Below are 24,488 nucleotides of genomic sequence, written 5' to 3'. Positions count from 1 at the left end.
AGCATTTATTAGTTTTATAACTAAACACTTAATGCCTCACTACAGAAAACTTCTTTAAGATTGTCTTAAGTGAAACATGTTAAAACACTTAAACAAATTATTTAGGAAGAGATAGTACATCAATATCTGACTGTTAAACGGAAGATACCCAAAATGCATTGAAAAGACCAACTTTGCATCAAGTGCAGTACAGAATGGACGTTTTAATGATGCGCACGGACATCTGTCAGTCTAGGGTTAACCTGTCACGAGACCCGTGTGTGATGTACAGGGGTTAAAACAAAGAAGCGCGTAAGAGAGAGTCGCCGTTTCACTCCACGCACACGCTGCGCTAGTCCACACAGACTACACGCTCATCCTCGCAAGACCCCACTGGTCAGCCCTTACCCATCACGTTGCCTTCTCCCCACGGAAGTCTCTCTTCAACACCGCACGAGAGAACAATTCTCGAACTTCAGTTCACGTGCGCTCGAGCCGCGTCGCGCGCGCTCACGTTCCGCATCATTTGTCGACGGTTAGACGCACGCAGAAAACCGTTGAAACCGGTACTTGGCAGGCTGTGTTGTGGCGGAGAAGCAAAGAGGAAAAGAAGCAGAGAGAGAGAGAGAAGGTGAAAAGAAGAAGAGCATTTCTACTCCTTTTTCCTCTGTCAAGCGTGTTTCATCCGCTGTGTGGTGAAAAGCACAGAGCTGCGTGGGACCGATTTCCCGCCGCTGCACGGAGACACGAGGCGTCCTCTGAAAGGTAAAAGTTACCTCACACATCTTTAAGACGACGTCGTTTTGCGTTTTATCTGTTTTTGTGTTTTCTTACTTTGTTCCTTTTTACTATCACTAAGTAGCCTAGAGTATATAAACTGACAACCTGCAAGCTAGTCAGGTATCAAAACGCATGGTAGGCTACTTGTTCCTAACGACTGTTTGTGAACATCAGTCTTAAATTCGCATATACAGAACAACAGCCAAATCTTTAAATGTATTGAGAGGAAATTGCATGAGAAGTAATTCATCAGTCTCATAATTACAAAAGCAGTGCTCAGCTGCATCTCAATTAATCTTATACCTGTTGATAGCCCTCGTGATGGATGAGATATTTAATGTCATTGAAGTGACTGCACTGGAATACTTTGTACGTCTGTATTTGAGAAAAAACACTTGACATATGTAAAGAAATATTTAAAATCGCTTAAAGCATTTCAGCGTTTAATTTATAACTAAAAACTGAGCGAAATAACAAGATTCTTTAGATCTGCTTTGTCATATCTGGTTATTACTGGGAATTGATCTTCTTAAAATGCACAGAAGGACAATGGCTTAATGGTGTAACTGTAGGGAAGTTTTTGCATGTAGCCTTATTAATCATGTCAAGTTCTAAAGTTTTATATTACGGTCAAACAAGATACGCTCAGCACAGACTGACACAAAAGCTGGATAATGTTAGCATGTAATAAATGTGATGCTAAATTCTGGATATATTTTATCATTGCTGTCATTGTCCATGACAGCATTTTAGTGCTTAACTGGTAATGCTATTAAAAATTAGCAGCTGATGACTTTAAAAAATGCTAATGCTTAGCGATAAAAGAGCACTTATCCTATGCAATCTATATATTGTAATATATTTTTTGTTTGTATATCCAATGTCATGTTTGAAAAAGCAGTAAACAGACAAATCACATTTCTGCTGCACTTCAATGTGGCATTTTAAAATGACATATTTCAGAGCTATAGATTGGAGATTTACAGTAGAGTTACAGTTGAGAGGATGCTGGAAAGTGTTTTCACCACAAAGCAGAGAATTTCATTCATAATAAAGTGCTATAACTCCATCTTATGACTTCCACCAACTATTCCTGTAAGACAGAATTGAAATGTACCGCACACAAGACACAACCACCTCAGAAACTTAATAGCACTACTTGAAGACAGTTTTAAATTGAGTTGATCCACGAAACGCTTTATTGAAATTGCTATACTTTGCACTTGTAACTGTGTTATTTCTCAGTAATGGGTAATCATGAGCACTGTTCCTGTATTCAGATGTGTCTGATGCCTTTTCAGACGAGTTTTATTGCTGATGATAATCTTTACACTGGCACCTGTTCTTGGGCCCATTTCCAGGTATTTCAGCCAAACAACACAATTAAAGGATCAACAGGGTGATGAGACAGCTGGGGAGAGACAAAGTATGAGAGAGGGAAGGAGAGATGGGGCGGGTGGGTTCAGGAGGTAGAAAAATGCAGAGAACCTAAAAGTGATGTGGTAATTAAGGCTAAATGGGGGTGAGGAGGCACCAGAGAATGCATCCAAGCGGTAATTTGTTTTTTATTGAATATATTTATCAACATTAAATGACTTTTTTATTTTGGGAAGAGGAAAGTAACTTTAGCCCGGGCTGGCCGCATACATAAATCTGGTGATTTAACATAGCAGTGAGCAGCTGTTGTGCTCATGAGGGCATTTTCTGAACGCAGGGGTATTTGATGGATCGTGGCTGCGCCACACTCATTGAAATTGATTATCAATATGCATCATTCGTTTTCTTTATTGCACCTTTTCTCATTTAGAAGGAAACCCAAGAATTTAATAACATCAGTCACTCACTACGAGTTCTGGATTGTAATAAATTTTACATATAATTTCCATCAGAAATTTAGTTTTTTTATATTGCTCTTTGTTCAGAGTCAGCTGATTTACTTTACAAGTTGTTTCACCTCTGTGATCACTTAACAGCTGCTTTTTAACATATAGAGAAAATTATGATGGAGTGGAGTGTTTATCGCTCCTGAAATACTGTAGCCAATAGCTACTGTATGCTATGAATGCATAGAAACCAAATATTTATAGTCGAGTCACACAACTTTGGATTGTACCTGTCAAAAATTATAACCATGCAGCTTTCTGCATACCGCTAGAGTAATGGGGTTCTTCTGGAGTAGCGTTTGTATTCGGTGCACATCAGACGAGAAACCTTTTCATGACCCTAGCGGTAGCCATATAAGTTCACAAGAGATAGTGATGTGATCCCTTCCTCTGAAGTTACAGACAGTCACACAAATCTCTCATGAGTGTTGCTCAGGATTGAAGCTTTATCAACTGCTCAGGTGTGCCAGCCTGCAGGAGGACCTGTGAAATGTGTTTAATTGTAGCTGAAGATATCTAGGCAGCAACAGCAGATCGCTTGTTCGCTCAGGCAGCGTGCTGATTTAGGGCTGTAATTTCTTAATTAAGCTTCTTTAATTAAAGCACAGTAGGGTAGTTATTGCATTGTTTAACTTAATTCACTGTAATTCTTTTCATTCAACAAATAAATAACTACCTGGCGCAGGTGTTCTTATGTCAAATCTGACATTAAAATGTCCCTCCTTCTGATATAATAGACAGGTGGAGATAACACAATGCATCAGTTTTCTGCTTTCAAGCTGTCTGGTTGAAAATGGCAGACTACTATCTGATATCAGTGGGGTTATTTTTTTACGAAGCAGATGTTTCAGATGTATTTGACTAGGTGGCCTCATGTTAGTTTTTCGACAAACCTCTTATCATAATCTACTATGTGTGATGTAGATTTAAATTAGTTACTTTTCTGTTACTTCTTATCTCTTGTGTTTTCTAGTATATTACCAGCTAGTATTAAGCATTTAAAATGCATCCTTGTAGTACAATATTTTTAGTTGTAATGAGGCTCTTCCACAATGATCCAATTTGTCAATTTAAAGGAAGTTTTTTTTTCCTGTTGTAGAAAATGCAGTAGAAAAATTAAGACACTTTGTGAAACGTAGAGACTTTTTAAATAGCAAAGTATTAAGTAACCAAATGCAATTGAATATCTTGAGTCTGGTTGGTAGCATGAAACTATCACTGATGAATAAAGCACACTTAATATTGAGTTAATATTAAGTTTGTTCTAGCATGTATTTTTTAAATATATTTTAAATATATTTTTTAAATAATAAAAACTGTGGTCGGAGCCGATGGTGTAGTGGGCAGTGCTTTTGCACTTTCTGCGACCCGAGTTCGATTCCCGGCTCGTGGTCAATCCCATACCCCTCCTCCCTGTACTTTCTTGTCCTCTTCTCAACTTACTGTTAAGGCAAAAATGGCCAAAAAAATAATAAAAACTGCGAAGAAGAGATAAGTGAAGTGTGACATTTTTTAGGTGGCTTAAGAAAAATTACACATACAGTACTATACTAGCATTTAGTTAGGTGGCTGTCCCCTGTGAGGCATTTAGATTTATTAAGCTGTTTTTCTTAGAGCAATTTCTCTAAAGCAATTCTGTAATGTGGGCAAATACACATTAATATTAGCTAATAGATAACAAATATGAAAATTACACTGTGTGCTTTTTTACTCTGTCACCATTTTCTCTGTGTGGTAGCTCAGGAACATTTCACTGTTAATTAATTGCTCTTGTGATTCAGCTTCTAGGTGGCCGGAAAAGAAAAAAAGATTTTAATTTTCCTCTCAAAGAACGCGTCATATTGACAGGTTCATAGGTGTTAAATTTACCCGAAATGCCAGAGCGTAGGTGGCTAACCTTGTAAAGAAGGAGGAGATGGAGGGGTGTGAAATGAAAGTTTAGGTGGCAAAATACTGAGCAGCCCTTGTTCCATTAAGAGCAGAACATAGATATGACCCATAATTCAGTAGAAGGGGGCATGAGATGAGTGTCCTGACATTTCTCCTGTGCCGGAGGTCACCTTAGCTTTAATATCAGCACAATGAAGCGGCCAGTGTTTTCGCGTGCTGCCTTTGACTCCAAAAGGGCACACAACAGTTGGTCCTACAGTCTTTGAGAGAAAGCGAAAGCGTACATGTAACATTTTAAAATAGCTTGGTAAAGTTTAAGGGCCCTATTTTAACGATCTAAGCCCATGTTCTAAAGAGCACCGCGCACGGTCCAAGCGGGCATGTTCGATTCTACTTTTGCTAATTTAACGATGGGAAAAATGGTTTGTGCACCGAGCTCAGGGTTGAAAAGGGTTGTTCTTGTAATGAGTAATGTGTGTGTTTTGGGCGTAACTTGCAATAAACCAATGAGAGTCTTATCTCTCACCCCCATTTAAAAGCCAGTTGCGCTGGCGCTATGTCTAATCCCTATTTAGATAACGGAGTTTGTAAACTGAAAAACTAAGCTGAGGAAGAAGACCCCCAGTTTAAGAATAATGTTAACAAATTGTGTTGTTTTCATTTGTATTAAAAATGTTATTTTTTTGGAATAAAACCTTTAAAAGCCGTTTTCTTTTAGTCATGGAAGTAAAAATAGCAGGCTTTTAATTGCTGTAAATGTATGGATCATCATCAAACAATAATTTACAAGTATGTAAGAAAAGGTTTGTACTCTAAAAATACATTTAAAAAATTCTTTTCAAAATAGATGCAATTATAAAGGTTTGTAAATAACCAACTTCCATTGTAATTACTTGGTTGTTCACATCTAAAAGACCCTTTGCGATTCCTGTATGTGTGACTGGCATGGCTGCAAACTAAAATCAATACTGCAATGTGTTGTTTATCCTTGATTCTAGCATTTCTAATGGTGAATTTTCTGGGCATGGCTTTGTTTTTCCGTCTGAAAAATACTCTTGTTTTTATTACGTGGCAGCTTTTTGGACCCAAGAAGAGATGACACATTGATTGATGTCTAAATTGATCATTCCTTCTCTTTGCCCCTTCACCCACAATTAAGGGCATCAGAAAAAAATAAAAGCCAGAGGGTACAAAAGTGGCATCTGTGATGGTACTGGGAAGTGAGAAATGAGTGTGCTGGAATTGAGTAGATGCCTTGGAGAGATAGATGCGTCACTTTTAAAATGGTCTTTGTAGGTGTTGGAGATTGCATTTTTGTGTATGTTAGCTTTAAGTGAATCTTATGTAGGAAGGAGTAGGGATGTACCTTTCTTTTTTTAAAAAAAAATTATGAACTATTAACTCTAGTAATATTGGCATAATTGCAACAAACTATTATTTTCATTGTAAATTTATTAGACGATTATTTTTTTTATTTATTTTGGATTATTCAGATAAAACCTAAACATTTAATCAATTAGATTTTTCACTTATTATAGCTAAATAAAACCCTAAATTAGGGTATTTATGTGTAGAAGTGTACTTTTATAGTGCAAGAAACACACATTGAGTTTTACTAATATAATATTTCAAAGTTTTATATTTTATGCCTTAAATAAAAAATGCTTTGTGCAACTTTTAAATAGTAAATGTTAAAATATAAATAAAATATATTGAGTTGTAATCTTCAGGAATGTGCTGGTGAGGAAATTTTTCCACAGATTAATAAACTCATTTTAATTTTCAACTTTATACCTTGATGAGTACTAACATTATTTGTTTTTAACAAAATAAATACTGTAAGACAGATGATATGACAGTAATATACATAGGTTGTCACAGAAAAAATCAGTCACTGACCTGTCAAGCATCATGCTATTTTACTGTCGTCATGTGACCACCCCCACTGATCTGTGCTGAGTGCCGCAGCTTGCTTTGCATTTAATCTGGAAGCACTGTGAGAAGAAGCGGCGCTGCGTCACTTCATGTGTAGGACAACTCGCAGGTATCACACCGGACGTGCACATTCAATAGTGCAAGCTTAGTTAGACAGAGTCTACTTCCAGATGCAAAATATGCATTAGCAGCCTATGTTAATCGTTAACGATTTTGGTAAAAATTTGATTTGATTTGAGCAGCGTTCAAAGTGACAACAGACAGCTGTCGTTAGTGCGCTGCCAGTGTGTTTAAATTCATAGAAAACAATGTGTTCAGTTTTTAGAAACGACGCAACACAGCTCTTCTTGCCTGGTGTGCGACCTCCTTCATGTGCATACAGGAGAACGTGAAGACAAACCAAATAAAGCGCATATAGAAGATTCACACTGGTCGTGTTATCATAAAATAACTATTCACAGTTTATCCTGCATATAAACGCTGACGTATTGTGAACAGATATAATACTGAACTGTGTATCAATACATATTAACCTGTATGATGTCGTCAAAAGATGCGAAACCGGATCGCCCATACAGTACTCCCCAAATCACAGAACTGTCTAGAAATGTTTTCACCTTACAAGCGTATTTTCTGTGTGTGTTTGTAAACCACAAAACAAAACAAAAAAATGTTGTGCTGTTGCACTGAACAATACACAAAGATTAGCTATGACTCTAAACAACAATAATAACAATAATAATAACAACAAGAAGTGATGATACGAGTGATACTTTGCATGCAAAAATATTGTGATAGCTTGTGCAAATCATGCCGCAGTGATTAGATGAGTCCTTTCTCTTGAATAATGCTCAAAAACCAGTCACGTGCATTCGTAATCTGCAGCCATGGCAGCCAATGAACCACTGGCATTTACATCACGTTATGACGTGGCTTCAACTAAACTTTTCATAATGAAAGAACGAAATGGCCCAAAAAAGGGCAAAAATAAGGAGTTTCCACTTTGTAATATAATTGGAGACAGCTATTAATTTTATCAATGTTTTAAGTGATGTGAAAAAAATGTGTTGTCGACCTTTATGACCTTTTAACAATGTGTTGAGGATGTTCTTTTTTACTCCTTGGTTATGTCTTAACATTTTCTCTATTAGAAACATGATTATTGACATGTATGTACATCTAGACTGATCAGATAACATTTAAGTATGCATTTATTGAAGAAGAGTAAGCACATTGTGTATTTTACCTTTGTGCCCTTACTGTCGTCAAACAATGCGGAAAAAGTTCTTTGTTTCATTAAAACACAAACAAATTCACTGTGATTAATCAAACTTTCCAACAATAAATGTAAATATGCTTATCTGCATGTGCTCAGCGTGTTTCCACAGATCTTGAATATCTCCTTACATCAAGATGCTTACATTTTATGTCATCATTGTTTCTTTATGTTGGAACATTTACTGAATGTCAGGGATGCTGCATGTATATTGCATGGTATATATTTGAGCATTATTAATGAGTATTGGATCAGATACTTAGTATTCCTTTAAATCAGTATTAAGATATGCATACATCTGTTTGGTTGTAGTATGAATGACATTTTTGTGGGTTCTATCTCTTTGCATGTTGTGTCATGCACTTGCAACTGCATTAAACTTCCCCAAAAGCAATCTGTTGCCCATTCTGTGGGGACTGCTGAGTTAGTAGGGGTGAAAATTGCCCTTTCTCTAGGTGATAATTTGCTGAAAGCCTCTCCATTTGACATTATGGATAGATATGAAGTCAGCGCTGACTCTGTGGGCCTGTATATTTGTCTCCTGACCTGTGGTGGCAGTACAGGGTGACGCTTCCTTCCCCCTAGACACAATGGTTTTTCAGAGAGGTGAAAACCAGCTGTCTGTCACATCTGCCTTTTTATGAAACCCTGGCTTCTCCAAGCTATGTGCCATGTGACATTCAAAATGTTTTTGCCACCTTTTAATGGGAAGCAGCAGAAGATAACAGTCTGTTGAGTTGTCTTCCTTCTCATTTTCAGGAATATGGATTCGGAGGGATTTTTTAAAGCCTCTGATTGGCTCACACATGTATGCATCCAATTGGAGAGTGGAGAGATTGCTAATTAAGATAAAGCGATTCAAGCATGCAATTAAACAATGCAGAATCTCAAGTCTTTTGTATATTATTCTTATGATTTAAAATATAATTGCTTTTAATCTGACATGACATGCAGGAAATTGTGCAGTCAGGCGTCACTAACATTATTGAGGTCAAAAGATAATTTTTAATTCTGTAGTCAGAAACAATATATGGGCATTGTATATAGATCTACATCTGAAGAAATATATTAACCTTCCTTAAAAGATGTGATGACAAGGATATTTGATGAGTGGCCATTAAAATGAAACACTTATATAGCTGGAAGCTTTTCTGCCTATAGGTTCAATTCGTTCAGAATGTTTCCTTGTGGAGTAGAATTGTAATTAAGGTTGGGAGCAGGATCACATCAGTTCAGATACTTTTAACTGTACTGTAGTGGGAATAATTTACATATTAAGCATTCTGTGTACTTACATCAGTATGTTTATGCAGTAGAGGAGACAGATTTTGATTAATGCCTAACAAGTTACAACTGCATTTGATCACCAGGTGAACGTATGCTTCTTTCCAGGTTAGATGTTAGATTTATTTTGAGAGCCTTAGTAACTAGTGACCTAATGCGCTAATGATTAGGTTTACCAATATTCAGTTGTTATGCAGCTGTATTTGAAATACCTGTACTCACTCTACAGTACTTGCTGCACTTGTCAGTCAAAATATGGTAAATGTTCATTTGTTAAAATGTTTGTGTTGATACTTAGAGAATGTTCCTAAAATTGTTTGCTTTAAATTATCTTACAGCAGTGTTGTTTTCGTCAACAATGACGATAACGAAATGGTTTCGTTGACGCACATATTTTTTATGACGCTAACGCGACGATGACTAGCTAAAAATGTCTCTAAGGTGACGAAAACATGACGAGACGCTTTCGAGTTTTCGTTGACGAAACAAGACGGAACGAAAATGATTATAAGGCTGACGTTCATAATGCATGTCATTTCTGCCTATTTTGCGTGAAATCAGTCTGTTTTTAGCTCAAAAGTATCAGCAATGCTGCCGCTTTCTATCCTTGTTTTGGGTCAACACAGTCTCACTCACGCTCACGCCCACCACCCGGCTGCCGCCATGTCGCGCACGCGCACAAGATTTCAAACAACAACAACAACACACCTGCGGCTGTGGCGAGTTCGGAGGACCGTAGCGGTGACGCCAATAAACGGAAACGATGAGATGATTTATTGACATACTTTCAGTATAATCCATCAGACAGAAAAACGGAATGCATATTGGGAGACGACGGTAAATGTGGACACAAACTAGGTGGGAAGAATACCACCAATCTCAAACGGCACCTGAAGGCTCATCACGCTAATATTTTTTAAAGGTAACTAACAAGTCACGCTGTTAACATATCATATACATTCAATTTTACTCGACAATCGGCTTGTGACACATTTCATGGTAAGCTTAAGGTTTTACATGTATCTGCTTGTCAAACCTAAGCCCATTTCCAATACTTTTTGTGGTGTATTTAAATAAGGCAAGGCACGCGTTTCTCAACTTTATAAGCGAGGTCTCAGCGTAACACACAAACTCAACATGATGGTATTTTAGGCTAAACTTTTTTCTTCATAACTTTTTGTTATGACATGCACAGAAGGCACACCGACTAAAACAACGGCAAGCCCTCAGGGACAACCTTCATGCACATTTTAATTGTATTAAATACACCACACTTTTTAACCTAAATTCATTGGTTAAAAATACTTTTTTTACTAAAATTGACTTAAACTTGACTAAAACCTTTTTGCGTTTTTGTTGACTAAAACTTGACTAAAACCTTTTTGCATTTTCGTCGACTAAAACTTGACTAAAACTATACATTTTACAAGTGACTAAAATGTGACTAAAACTAAAAGCATTTTCGTCCAAAAGACTAAGACTAAAACAAAAACTAAAAGGGCTGCCAAAAACAACACAAATTGTCTTACAGAAAATAAAATAAAATTCATGATCGGTCGGAGTGATACATCACAAGGATCGTAAGTGCGACCAATTTTGTCGCACATGCGACCTAATTTTTCAATGGTGCGACTTAAAAAAAATCTGAGTTTGCACCAGTGCGACCAACCGTTCAAGTGAAAAAAGTTTCCGCAACTCAAAAGTCTTCTTCTGGTCCAAAAACAGATGTACATTATACACACACATACACCGTGGTCTAAACCAATCAGATAGTGAAGGGCGGACACCTCCCTCCCTCACTATGGGCGTTTCACACGGTACGCGGCAACAGCAAGTGTTTAGTTCTTTTTCAATAGGAGACGTGCGGAAAGCGGCAAAATGGGGGCGGATACAGAGGTGAAGCATAGTTGGTCCACAAGCCTTGCCTGTGCACCCCTAAAAACTGTCCCTTTTAAGGACACGGCCCTTCACGGCAGGTGCCGTTGAAGATAAACATATTTGCACTAAATGCTGCACAAAACGCTTCCACTTTACACGAGAAAGCTGTAGCTGCGTAGCGATTCCGTCGCTTGGCGCGTACCTTGTGAAACGGCTTTAACTATCAGCCACGGTTGTGGACAAATCTGAAGCGAATGCCGCGAGAGAGGGCCAAAATGCACGAAAGAGATTGTGTGCTCTTGTACTCATTAACCAGAAATTAACCTAAGAAATAACACCACCTCATAATCACTGCATTAAATGTACAGATTTCATGTTTTCCTTTACTGTTACCTATGCGTCTCCTCTGACTGGGGAGTTATGTTTTCACTTACAAGTTGTTATATATAACATAACAACATGTATATATATTACTTATTTTATGTTCAGCAATGGCAAATCCTGCAAACTACATTAAAACTACAATGAAAGTTGGGGACATAATTGGAACATAGCAATGTAATAAAAGTATTTTTAGGAAATAGATTTTAGAACAAATATAAAAGCAATAGGCTATAAGGGAAAAAAGCATCACAGCATGAAAATTATACAATACATGTTCATTTATATTTTGTACATTTAACCACCATGGGCGCTTGTAAAACTGCGGTGCTAAATGCAATGCAGTCAAAAATTTGGGTGCACCTAACTTTTGTGCTGGTGCACCTAAGAAAAAAGCACACCAGTGCAACCAGTGCAAAAAGTTAGTGTAGAGCCCTGCATCATTAGAAGACAGTACAGACACAGGACAGTACAGTACACACACATATAAAATATGACACATTTGTAAGCCCTTGTAATAGAGCTGCCTAGTTGCAACATTATTTTGCATTCCTAAAACAACATACAGTTACTGTTCTACACTTGACACTAAATTTTTGCAATTATTATCAGCAAAACTGTCTTTATTCGAAGCAACCATCTGTGACAGTTAAATGACTAAATTCTAGTCATATTATAGTCTATATTAAACTTAATATACCACCTTAACTGAAGGCCTGTTTCATACGATACAGATAAAAAAACACGGGGCTCAAATTTGCACTTAACTATAAAGTTTTTCTAAGTAGCCCACAGACCTTGAAATTGATCTGCCATGAATATTTAAAGACCTTTCCTTTATTAACCTAGAGACACAAAGGTCAGATGTGCCTGTAAAGACTACATTTTAATGAAATGTTATCAGTTGCATTATTATTTAAAAAGCATTAGCTTACATGCTTAGTGTGGTTGGTAGATTTAAGAAGTACATTAAATCATTCCTGGTGTAAGTTTACATGAGCATTTACAAGGTGGGAACAACATCGCATCAAGATCACAGAACTGAGGAGCAGGCGGCCACTGGCACTCTGACCCTTCTAATTGTGTCCTCTCATCTTTCAGTTGTGCTCTTCTTTTCCTACCTTTCTCTCTTCAGCCTACAGCCGCTTGTAATTACAGCATCTCTCACTTTGCTCCCCAGTGACATATCAGCACAGTGTGCTTACAACTAGACAGGACTCGCCGTGTCACAGTTAAGAGCCAAAGCCTGTTTCTCACGCTGTTTAGCAGAGGCTGTCAAAATATTGCCTACTGTAAATGCCGGACGCTCTTATGGTCACATTTGGAGGCTCCACCTTTGTTAGATGATCACATATTTACAGATTTACCCATTTGGCAGACGCTTTTATCCAAAGTGACTTACAGTGCAGTTAGGGGGTGTGCACACCAAAGCTTTTACGCCGGCGTGTGTTTTCAATTGTTTTCAATGGAAGCGCACCGGGGTTTTTTTTTGCGCTGAAAATGTTCAACTTTGGGTGAAAAGTTCTCGCAGGGCCGTCCAATCACAGTCACAACAACCAACCGGCGCATCGTTTAACAACTGATACACAAAGCAGACGTATCAAAGCACTCAGCTGAAGAAAGCTGGCAGTCAGCTGAAAAGGTGTCAGTCGGCGTCCACCTGCTGTTTTCAGCCGTGTTTAAAAGCTTTGGTGTGCACACCCCCTTAAGGTATATATTTTTCAGTTGATTTAGTATATAGCTGTACGGTAGATTGATATTGGATTGTTTCTAAATCAAAATTGGCAGGTATAAACTAACAACAGATGATAGTGAACTCAAACTGTGACTGCTTTCATATTGGTGATAAAAGGGCTGTGATTATGACAGTAATCGTTATTATAGAAATGAGAAAAACCCATTAGTCATCATCAGGCATTTGCATCGTTGTGTTAATTCCAATTGGCTAGAATGATGCCCTGCAGCTCTCTTATGAAAGTGTCATTCATTATCAGGGTAAATTCTCATTGCCCTTCTGACTGCCAGCTAAGAGGCTGTGTCATTTATAATAGCCATTGAGACAAAAGGTGATGGAGCCAACTAAACAATTTGTGCCACTAAATGGTACTTTTCCTTCTTATTTTTCCAGATTTGTTTATAAACCTTAAGGTGATGGTGAACAGTAGCTGAAATGAGAACTTAAAGGGCCCATGGCACAAGACTTTTTTAAGAATTCAAATAAATCTTTGGTGTCCCCAGAGCACATATGTGAAGTTTTAGCTCAAAATACCATATAAATAATTTATCATAGCATGTTAAAATTGCCACTTTGTAGGTGTGTGCAAAAATGTGCCGTTTTTGGGTGTGTCATTTAAAATGCAAATGAGCTGATGAAATTTAAACACTGATCACAATGATGGTGGTTTGTTGCAATTAAAACTCAATTGTGCTTTTCTCTGCACTAAATGGCAATGCTGTGGTTGGATAGTGGAGATTAAGGGGTGGTATTATTATAATAAGAGCTCCTTATGACATCATAAGGAGAGCCAAATTTCAACAACACTGAAAAAAATGATTCATTGAATTTAATCAATTTTTTTAAGGTAAGTGGTTGCAATCAATTTATTTAAGCTACATTTAAACAAAAGTTTAATATTTTATTTTACGTTACTAATCTTTTTTGTTTAAATGTAGCTTAAATAAATTGATTGCAACCACTTACCTTAAAAAAATTGATTAAATTCAATGAATCATTTTTTTCAGTGAACCTATTTTTTCATGTGCTTGTAGAGAATGGTTTACCAAAACTAAGTTACTGGGTTGATCTTTTTCACATTTTCTGTGTTGATAGAAGCACTGGGGACCCAATCATAGCACTTAAACATGGAAAAAGTCAGAGTTTCATGCCATGGCCCCTTTACAAACATAGGCAAATGGTTACTATACTATTGTTACTATTGAGATTCATCTTGATGGCATGCCGTTTTTCTAATTCAGACATGAGTAATTGCACTTGGACTTGCCTAGCTAATAGTGACCTACAAACTGAAATTGGAGCGGTATAAATGAAGTGGCTATCTAACAGAACCCTCAGTTACGCTCATCCAAAATAGATGCTTGATCTCTTTTTTTAAAGTGTATGCTGAAAGATGAAACACATAGCTGTGTGTCAAATTAATCAGCATCAGCACAGAGCCGTTTGACAGTGACTGTTTATAGCTTGATGCATTTTGTGTTCCCAGTCAGCCGGGGCTTTGGGATGTCGGGAGTGTTTTCATTGTGTTCATTTTCCAGAAATTGTTATAAAACAAAAGTAATCACTCCAGTCATCAGACATTTGCATTAATTTTGCTGTAGAAGGCACAGTATGCACCTGGTGAAATGTAGAGTAGGCGTTACTTAATATTCTCTTGTGAATTGTTTAGGTTAATACACAGTACATGCACAGGCACTGTGGCTTGTGGAGGAGGCACAGCCAAGCTTTGCTTTGGCTCAGTTAATCAGTTCTGGCAGCAAGGATTGTTTATGATAAACTGTGGTTGCTTTTAAAATTTTCACCCTTGACACAGAAACGCTAAAATGAAAAGAAATTAAATCAGGATGATAGAGTAAATAAGATAAATAATAGTAGTGGTATTGATTGTGAGAAATGGCAGAGCCTATTTATTTATCTAGAACTTGGCATGTGAGCAAGTTTTCTTGCCAGCTTTCAACATAGACATGTTTTTTTACTTCTTTAACAGCTTTTATAGTTTTACAGAGAAATTACAGTTTTTAAAATTTCATTCACCTCTGATAGAGCTTGTCAGTTTTCATTTCCACTGCAAACAATTGATAAAAGCTGAGAGATACACAACTTTCCGTGCTTCATCATGTTCTAAATGCATCCAGCCATGACACACTGCACGTGTTATACCAGCCAGGAAGATTATTGTGCTAAATGAGTGACATTAATGTCTTTGATAAATTGTTTTTAAATCTGCTTGTAATTTCATTGGCAGTAAATTTCCACAACTCAGAGAGCAGTCATCTATTCCTCAATATCAGCTTACATGACCCCTCCCAGCTTGGCTTCTAACTGTGTTAGCTGCAAAACTAAAGTGGTCATTAGGTGCTTTTTTTCCTCCACGGCTTGGCAAGTAATGTTGGTAAAATGCTAATGCTTAATAATGATCCCTTCGTCCATTTCTGGATTACTTTTCAGCTGAATGGCAATGCATCAAAACATAAAGCATTTTGAGGCTCATTAAGGAGGCATTATGCGATGAGGTCTGCGGAGCGGTCACATAGGCCTGGTGATGGATGTGAAAGCGATCTGCTGCTGAAACCCGGTTAGGTCAGGGCTCTGCGGTAAAGAGCGTTGCTCTTTGACATGAGGAGGAGGGCCCGCCACCGGACCCGGCCCATCAGAGCATCATTAGTGTCCACTTTGAATCAGTGACAGGAATTCCATTCCGAGTGAACTCCAGGCCTGAGTGTGGGGCGGTGATAGCCTGAAGAATCACACACGTGGGAGTACTAAAGGCTGCTATACAGAGATGATGCTGTTTTCCAGCATAGAGGTTTACATCCTGCGATAACATGCTAAAAGACAAACCGGCAAGCAAAAAGCCCCTGTTTTTCAAGTGCAAAATGCATTGGCACGTTAATACCGATGTGAATGGCAATATAAAGTCAGCGCTGGATGTTTATCAGCCGATATGTAATTGTATGTTTACCACTGCGAAGTTTTATTTTGCTTTTGTCATCATGAAGCCCATTTACATAGTGCTAGAATATGGCAAAGGTTTCCAGATTAACTTAATTAACTTAAAATAAATAGTAAGATAAATACATTCTGTACTTTATAATGTTATCATTAGTGATGCACCAAGCAAAAATAATCTTCAGAATGCACTTGGTCATAAATAGAAAATGACTTTTGGTGTATTGTGTTTAAAATATAATTGTATTAATTTAATGAATCTGTATTTAAAAAAGAATTGTCACATGACAGTCCAACATTAGCTACAAAAAACAAGGCATTCTGTTGTCATCAGTTAACTGACAAAGCCGCCGATCATTTAGGACTGTATGTGTAAACAACACTTGCGTTTCGCAGAAGGATTTAAACTCAATGCACGAGTCAATGCATGTGATATATGACAATAGAGAAACATTATAGCACATCATGCATAATTTGCTTGTCATTTTATGTCAACTGGTTTGAGCTCTCCTGCTACTTCCTGTGACATTGATTAATTTTTATTTGCTTTATGTTATTCTCCACTGACAAAGGTCCTTGTATGTTTATTAAATTATGTCTATAGGCAACAAATATTGCACAAATATATCACGATTAATCTATAGCAGAATAATTTTTTTGTATATATATATATATATATATATATATATATATATATATATATATATATATATATATATATATATATATATATATATATATATATTTATATTATATATAAATACTTAATATGTAAATAATATTTTTTTCTTAAAATTAAACATACATGTGTGTGCATATGTATATATACATAATTATTATACACAGTTCACACACACATATTCTGCTATAGATTTATAGATTTATCACGATTAATCGTGATGCATCCCTACTCATGAGAAACCTTTAAGTATTTGCACACCACTGATTACTTTTTGCTATGTTGCATGTGATAAAGGTTGCAGTGAGAGTGAAAAGCAAAAGAAAAGGTACGAAAGTATAATAAAAAAAAAAAAATGACACTTAGACTCTGCTGTCAGAAAATTTTCAGGGGCTGGAATTCGGTGCATCCCTAGTTGCCATGAAATTTAGTGCATTGTCTTAAGTGTGTCAAGTGTGACTAAACATTTAACATTCATTTATTGGTTAATAGGCATTACATTAGTATGCTTATCTCAAGCGGGAATTTTAATGTTGTCCCTAATGTGTCCTTAATTTCAACCCACTAAAAACGAAAACATTAAATCTTAAGTAAAAATGGTGCCCAGTTACCCAGTGTTTTTCTTACCCATTTGAATTGTGAAAAATAGAAAGTAAAAGTCAAATTAAAGGAATAGTTCAGCCAACCCATGATTTACTCCCGTTCGAGATGCATATGTCCATCATTTTTCAGTATGCACTTTCCAAGTAAAGTATGACAAATTCGGAGGGCAGAGGCACAGAGCGTCAGCAAAGAACCCTCCACAAATTGCTACACTTTCTCATAAATGCGGATGTGACTAAGATGGCAACGTTATCGGAAGCTAGTTATTTTCATTTAAAAAGCTTAAAATATGGATATTTTTACAACAAAACCACACAGATTACCCTCAGAAGGCCATTTTATGAAAATTCTCAAACTGAAACATCTAGGACATTTTCTAAAATGACTGAAAATGTGTTTGTCTGAAAAATGATGGATCAGACAGCTTTAGGTAATCATGGGTTTAATAGCATTTTTGGCCAAACTATTCCTTTAAGTAGGCATGACAGAAATCAGCGTGGCAAGTTAAAAGGATGAAAACGAAAAAGATTTTTCTAACAATGAAGTGAATTGTTTTACTGTGTTCTGTGTGGATAAGTTGGCTATTGTATCTTTAAGCCAAGTTTATACTTCATACTAAATTTACAATGGTCTTGAATAGCCCCTGACAGAGAGTTATTGGCTACTTAACAAACAAGTGCATTTGTTTGATCAATCAACATTATAGCTGAATTCTCATTCACCCGATGCCACACATAATCAGTCCACATGCCTTTGAAAATTGATTTTATATACCATTTCCTTGATTATCTATCTGAGGTTAATGCAGTAACAACCATAAGTGTTTTTTTCTGTGTCAAGTCAGGGTTGTTTGTTTTGCCACAGAGGAAACTCTGCTTTCTGAGACTTCTGTCTGGGGTCCTCTTTATTAGTCAGGAATGCACAGCAGCAGAAATATTCATAATTACATTACCTCATTTTTCTCTGAAGTCTCTGGCTGAATGTAGACAGATTCTTCTTCAAGTGTCAAATCCAGCACTTCACATCTCGTTTCATTTTCAGTGTCATGATACAACTGTAACAAACATATGGTTTTTATTATGTCATAACATATTACAAAAATACATATCTTCCTTATTATTGTGCAGAACATACCAAGTTAGAGTCTACTGACATTTATCAACAAGTCCACAGTGACAGTCTGTTCTGTTCCACTTGATTACCCATACTAAGCATGTAATTGACAAATGATGTCTATTAAACATAAAAACATAGTTCTACTTCAGTTTATAAAGCACTATTCAATATTCAGATAGGGTGAGAGCTAGGTGGATAGGCTCAGATTTTATTGCTTTAGTATCCTGAATCACAGATGCAGTATTTCTGTGTTCGCAATTAATGATCCAAAGCTGGACAATATGGTTTCTATCCCTGTGTTTCTAGAGCCAGATTATATCCCCAGATTCCAATTTTTAGAGCCTGCTTCCTTTATTATTCCTCCTGGTGTGGACGCACTGGTCGTCATTGCTGTCTGTCATGTCAGTTGAGTGTTAAAGAGCATACTGGGCTTGGAAGCTGTGGCGAAGAAACACTCCTCTGAAGCCCTTCTCACCCGCTTGTTTTACGATGCTTCATAAAAGTGTCATCATTGGTGTCAATGCGAAGGTGTCCGCCGTGTCCTCTTTCTGCAATCTGTGACAGCTTACATTGCTCAGAACCACACGGCTTCAATGAAAGCCTCAAGGCCGCCATGCCCTCTGCCCCTTAACCGGTTGTCCTGGGTTTGTTCTTCATCGGTGTGCTCAAAATGTAAGATAGGGAGTATTAAACCTTCTGTATTTATGGCCTGCTGCAAAAGAGGTACAAATTCTTTTAGCTCAAGATCAAGACAAAGGATGTTGACCTTACTCATTATCATTCCCATGGCATAATACAGTTTTTTTATTCAAACATAATAAGGGCATAGAGCTTTTTGTAAGAACAAAGCAGGCGGATACAGGTTAAAATATTGATCTGCATGGTTTTTCATGTATTATTAAGGAGAGTAGGCTACCCTGTTCAACCATATAGCAATGGTTTGTTATTTACAGATTAGACAGTGTTTGAATGCAGGTTTGCATTCATTTTTAGGTGCTTAAAAGTGGCATGTGTGTAAATGTAAATGGTATCTAGTGTTGTGATTGCGAATTGCAACCATCTGCTTACCCCTGAATTTTAAAACGCATATGGTAGCCGCAACAGGACAAACATGTCATCATTTAAAATATAGTAGGGACGAAACTCGTTCTGTAGAACAGTTTGTCCGTTTAGGGTTACAGTAGAAACACGACGACTTCCATGTAAGGGGACTCTATAGATATATACACTAGATGTCGCCTTGGCTACGGCAGTTTATTGGAACGAATGCGTCAAATACAACCACCATCTTAAAACAGGGGAGCCAATCCTCTTTAATGCATCAGCGTCAATGTAGGCAAAGGTTTAACGGAAAAAAAATCTCCATAAATCATCATGAATTCAATTTTCTAGGTTTTTTTTTTCCGTTTCGTTCCAAGGGTCAGACATGTATTTGGCATTGAGTCCAGAGAAAATGTAAAGTTTTGATATTAAGAAAATCTACTTTTTCTAAATATAATGCACAGTGCTAGTATGCCTAACATCCATATAGGCAGCACAAAAGTCCAGCATCGTCCATGAATTCGAAGTACAGGCGGAGATAGCAGCTTTACCTACAGTAGCTACTTCCTATGACAAGACGCATGCTTTGAAGGCGACATCTAGTGTATATATCTATGAGGGGACCCGCAGTGTTTGTAGTTAACCAATGGCTTATTCTAAGGTAATAAAAACAATACAGTTCATTAGGTCTTTATACACCACTTTATACACCACTGATAATATAGTATGTATATTATGTTGCATTTCTGTCAAAAGATCCTTCTAAAAGTTACACAATGTACCATTAATCTATAGGTCTGTATTTTTATAAACTATGGAAAAATTGGTTATCAAAAATTCTGTAACACTCATAAAAATATCTTGTTCAATAAACTTCAGTTCAAACTGTATAGTTCAGCTAAGAAAAACCTTTTCATGCAATTAGTTCTGGTCTGTTCAACAAGGACAAAACAAGTTAATTCAAACAAAACATGTCATGTTAAACTAACTTAGTAATTGTCAGTTTTTATTAGGGATGCACCGAATGTTAGGCAATCGAAATTATTTGTCCGAAATAGCAAAGTACTCGTTTTCAATGTTCGGCCGAACAAATGAAAAGGCAGAATAAATTTTACAGAAGAATGAGGTCTTGGATTAAGTAATTTGCGCAAAAACAGTAATATCACACACGCAAATATTAGTAAATCACGTTGTGTGAATCATTTAAATAATCTCCTCCCGTAAATGTTGCATATCTAACCCAACACAAAATTAAGTTAAAAAATGAAGTGGGTTTAAAAATGTACAATTGTGTTGTATTAACCTGTTACAGTAAATTGGACAAGGCACTTTTTGACTGTATTGATAGAAGCAATGACCTTATTTGTGTTCATTTCTGAACTAAAACTGAATCATGTCTACTGTGAGACACAAGTGCTCTCAGGGCACATGCTTGCCCTTTTTTTTGTCTTTTACAGAACCCTTAAAATGTGGCACCATAGATTGATTAGCCTTGTTTGGTGGTGTCACACCCTTTTCAGGTTTTATCTGTTTCTATTGTCTGTGGAAAGCTGAGTGAAAACATTGCATTTTGCACAATGTTCACAGTGTTATATGTATTTTGCATGGAATATTATTGTTGGGCTTATTATACTGTTCATAAATTGTATTTGCCAGTATGTAGACTTTTAAATGTAGGTAAATTGAGGTTTTTGTATACTGTATTATTGATGTGCCTGCTACACATGCCATTATTCAATGTCTTTCAGATGATATTTGAATTTTCAGATAAGAAAGGAATCAAAAGCAGGAAAAAGAACGCTATTATAGGGCTTGACTCATGATCATAATTTTTTTGTATAGACATTTTCAATTTACTTGTCAGTTACTTGTTGAGTTATCCGGTCATGCATATAAAGTTTTCTCTTACTTGCCCACACAAAACATTCACTTGTCCCAGACAACTAGAGTTAAAGTTGAGCCCTGTATTTCTATATTAGTGTTTAATCTAGTATTTACATTCATTGTCTAAGGTGACAAAACATTGAGGGGCCTTTTCCTGGACAGGGTTTAGATGAATCCAGGACTGGACTTTAAGTCTATCCAAGACTAAAATGCATGTTTGAGCTGTCTTAATTGAAAACAGCCTAAACACATATCAGTGCCATTGTTTTGTCTCAGGATGCACACCAGTATTGTTTTTTGAAATGTTTGTAAAAACTACTTAAATTTCCTTATATACTAGCACTTTAATTTTTTTTAAAGCATCTGTTTGCATTTTACTTTCTTTAAACTTTCCTTTAGCCTATTTTTATTTTTTAGGTTTACAATTTGATAACAAGATGTAACACAGTGTCTTGCATATTTCACATAATTGTGGAAAGGCTTATAGCATAACTTGTTTATCCGTCTTCATGGTATTTATGTGTGGCAGTGTTTAAAAGACATTTGTACGAAATACTTTTTTACTATGTGATAAATACAAAGTGACAACACAATGGAAGTGCATTATTAGCTTATTCGTGCTACTGTTTAATTGGTTGCCCTTGTCAAGGAGTCTCTTGTCTGTGTGCTTACAGTAATACAGAGATTTACAGATGGTACAATGCTCTATTCTATCACAATGTTTCTTTCCTAAGCGATTAGGAGGTGTAACTGAAGTAACAGTCATAGTAAAAAGGTTAAACTGCAAAGTATACCTCCAGCTGTATTGTATCACGTCAGTATCTATTAAGGAGAGCAAGTCTAATCTCATTTATAGACTTTATTTGCCTTGACAAATGTGTGATGCTTATCAGTAGCATTCAATGTGATAAACTGTTTGCAAAAGTAAAACCTTTAATTCCCCTAAGATACCGTTCACCGTTTGGTAGTCAGATCCGTTCAGTGAACACAAAAGCCAGTAAGTGCTGGCTGCAATCCATGTCAGTAGGAGAATACACAATGCAAACCGATGCCCATGCAATGTAACACAGCAGCCCTTGGGAAACTGGATTGATTTGTCTTGAGGCCTGGAACAGCCGTGTCTGGGCTTTGCTGGAACCTGTGCCTTTATCTCATCAGGAGCAGATTGATCGGAGGTCACGGCATTCATGCAGGTCGCTGACGGACAGCTTGATCAATGCTGGAAGGTGTCTGAATGGGAGATATCTGATGGGGCTTGTTGATGTTTCTGCTCTGTGAGGACATTTTGAGGCATTACTAGTGGAGCGGGAGCTGCTTTACATAGACCTCTAACACGAGTTTTCCTCCCTTAAGACGCAGTGTTGTGCTATGCATTTAAATATGCGCTAAAGCCAGGCTCTGGACAGGAAGCCAAACCGGTATCATCGCTTTGAAGATGCAACTAACAATTTTTTAGGTGATTATTCTGTTGATACTTCATTATTTGATTGCTTGGTTTCTTTTTATTTGCCTTAGATTTCTTCTTTAAACAATATAAAAATTGAAGATACTGTATTTTGTGTATGCAAAATAATTTTTGAAATTGCATTATTAATATTGTTGCTTAAAATAATGCACTCCCGCATAGGTTGCTTTAGATATTATATTTCTAAATAAATAAATGATAGTTTATTATCAATTTAAAATGCAGAAAATGCAAAAATTAAAATCACCAATTAATAATAACAAAGAAGGCATAATAATGAATTAGTAAAACAAAAAATAAAAAATAGATTTTCAAAAACCCTGACATTTTTCTGTATGCTTCCGAACTGTTTTAAAACAAAAGTCATTATGAGATTTCACATTATTATAAAATGTTCTACTTGCTACAGCACACAAATCCAAATTTGTGACTAACTTTATTACCAATTTTAATTAGTTGTTGCAGCTTTACATCACTTTCTTAGAAATAATGTATAATGGGGAATGTTTTAAATTAATTAGGTTGTTTGTAATGTATAATATATACTAAAATTACATTTATTATGTTAATCTGTAATTCCTTTTTACATCATACATAATGAATCTTCTGATGAATTTATTTATACACTCCAGAAAATCTTAAATAATATGTTCAGCAGTGTAAAGGACAGTGATGCAAAATAAAGCTAAACCTACAATAATGTTGATGCCGCAAAAAAACACAGTATAACACTGCCTGTATTTTTTTCTGATTTATCCCTGCAGAAAAAAATAACAAAAAAATAATACTGAATTTGACAGTTGACAGTGTGTTGTTTGTGTATAGAGACATGACAATATTTAGGCAATGTAGCAGCTCTTTTAATGAGGCTGTGCAGAGATGTTGATATTATTGCTTTAAAAAAATCAAATTATTGTGACATGGTTTTGGTCACTTTTAAACTTTTAAACAGTGCCTAGCATTGCCTCTTTTAAATCCATCAAGCTTCTAGTCAAGTTTTGGCCATGAATGTTGCCAATTAAAGCTTGACGAAGCACATAAGTTTTAAAAGTAAAACTTTTAAAGAATTGCCAAGATTTGATCTATAGAAGATAAATAGGTTTGAGCAAATATATTCTGTGTGAAAAACAGGACACTGTGCTTTGTTTGCTGTGCTGTTGTCGTCTTATCCATCATCACAACGTCAATCGCCATCACAACATTGTCAATGTAACATTTGATCAAACGTGCACATTTCATGTTTATGTATATACTGTATATTATATATCATTTCCAGAGGTATTGTATTGCTTTTACTTGCTACTAAGATTATTTAATTTACAATATGCTGTGCCAAAAGAAAGAATGTACACTACAGCACCTTTATGGCAGTCAGTCCTCTCACTAGGGAATTTTTTTTTTGGCTAGAGTTTCTCTCCACCATAGCCTTCCCCTCTTCCTTTTTGGCTAGATAGAGATAAATTGAAAACAATAAGATGCACATTGATACAGGTCAGATCAGGTTATGAAAAAGAATAGAGCCCATATCATTAGATGTGATGATCTGAACTTCCATAAGGCAGAATACCTTACCAGAACTTTTTATACCCTAATTAGATTCTTTTACATGCATTGTGACGTGGACTTACAAAGGAAAAACACGCAAACTCCACAAAGAAAGGCCACCTGACCTAGCTGGTGCTTGAACTGTGACTTTCTTGCTGTGAGGTCACAGTGCTACCCACTATGCC

At 36.5% G+C, this 24,488-nt stretch overlaps 1 protein-coding gene across 12 annotated transcripts in view; it reads left to right on the top strand.

Annotated features, from left to right (window-relative positions):
- The first annotated feature begins 296 nt into the window (after nt 1-296).
- tenm3 (teneurin transmembrane protein 3) overlaps nt 297-24,488 on the top strand; it is a 693,684-nt gene continuing 669,492 nt past the window's right edge. For 5 of the 12 annotated variants that reach the window (XM_055205049.2, XM_055205046.2, XM_055205045.2 and 2 more), the window contains exon 1: nt 298-744. The gene's annotated coding sequence lies outside the window, so the exon portion shown is untranslated. Of the gene's footprint in view, nt 745-24,488 lie in introns of all 12 variants that reach the window. The other 7 variants (XM_055205054.2, XM_055205053.2, XM_055205050.2 and 4 more) reach the window with 2 other exon arrangements.

The sequence above is a fragment of the Misgurnus anguillicaudatus genome, chromosome 3, assembly GCF_027580225.2.
Source record: "Misgurnus anguillicaudatus chromosome 3, ASM2758022v2, whole genome shotgun sequence".
Lineage (NCBI taxonomy): Eukaryota > Metazoa > Chordata > Actinopteri > Cypriniformes > Cobitidae > Misgurnus > Misgurnus anguillicaudatus.
The sequence above is the reverse complement of the archived record's forward strand: the minus strand, read 5'-3'. Positions and strand labels throughout refer to the sequence as shown.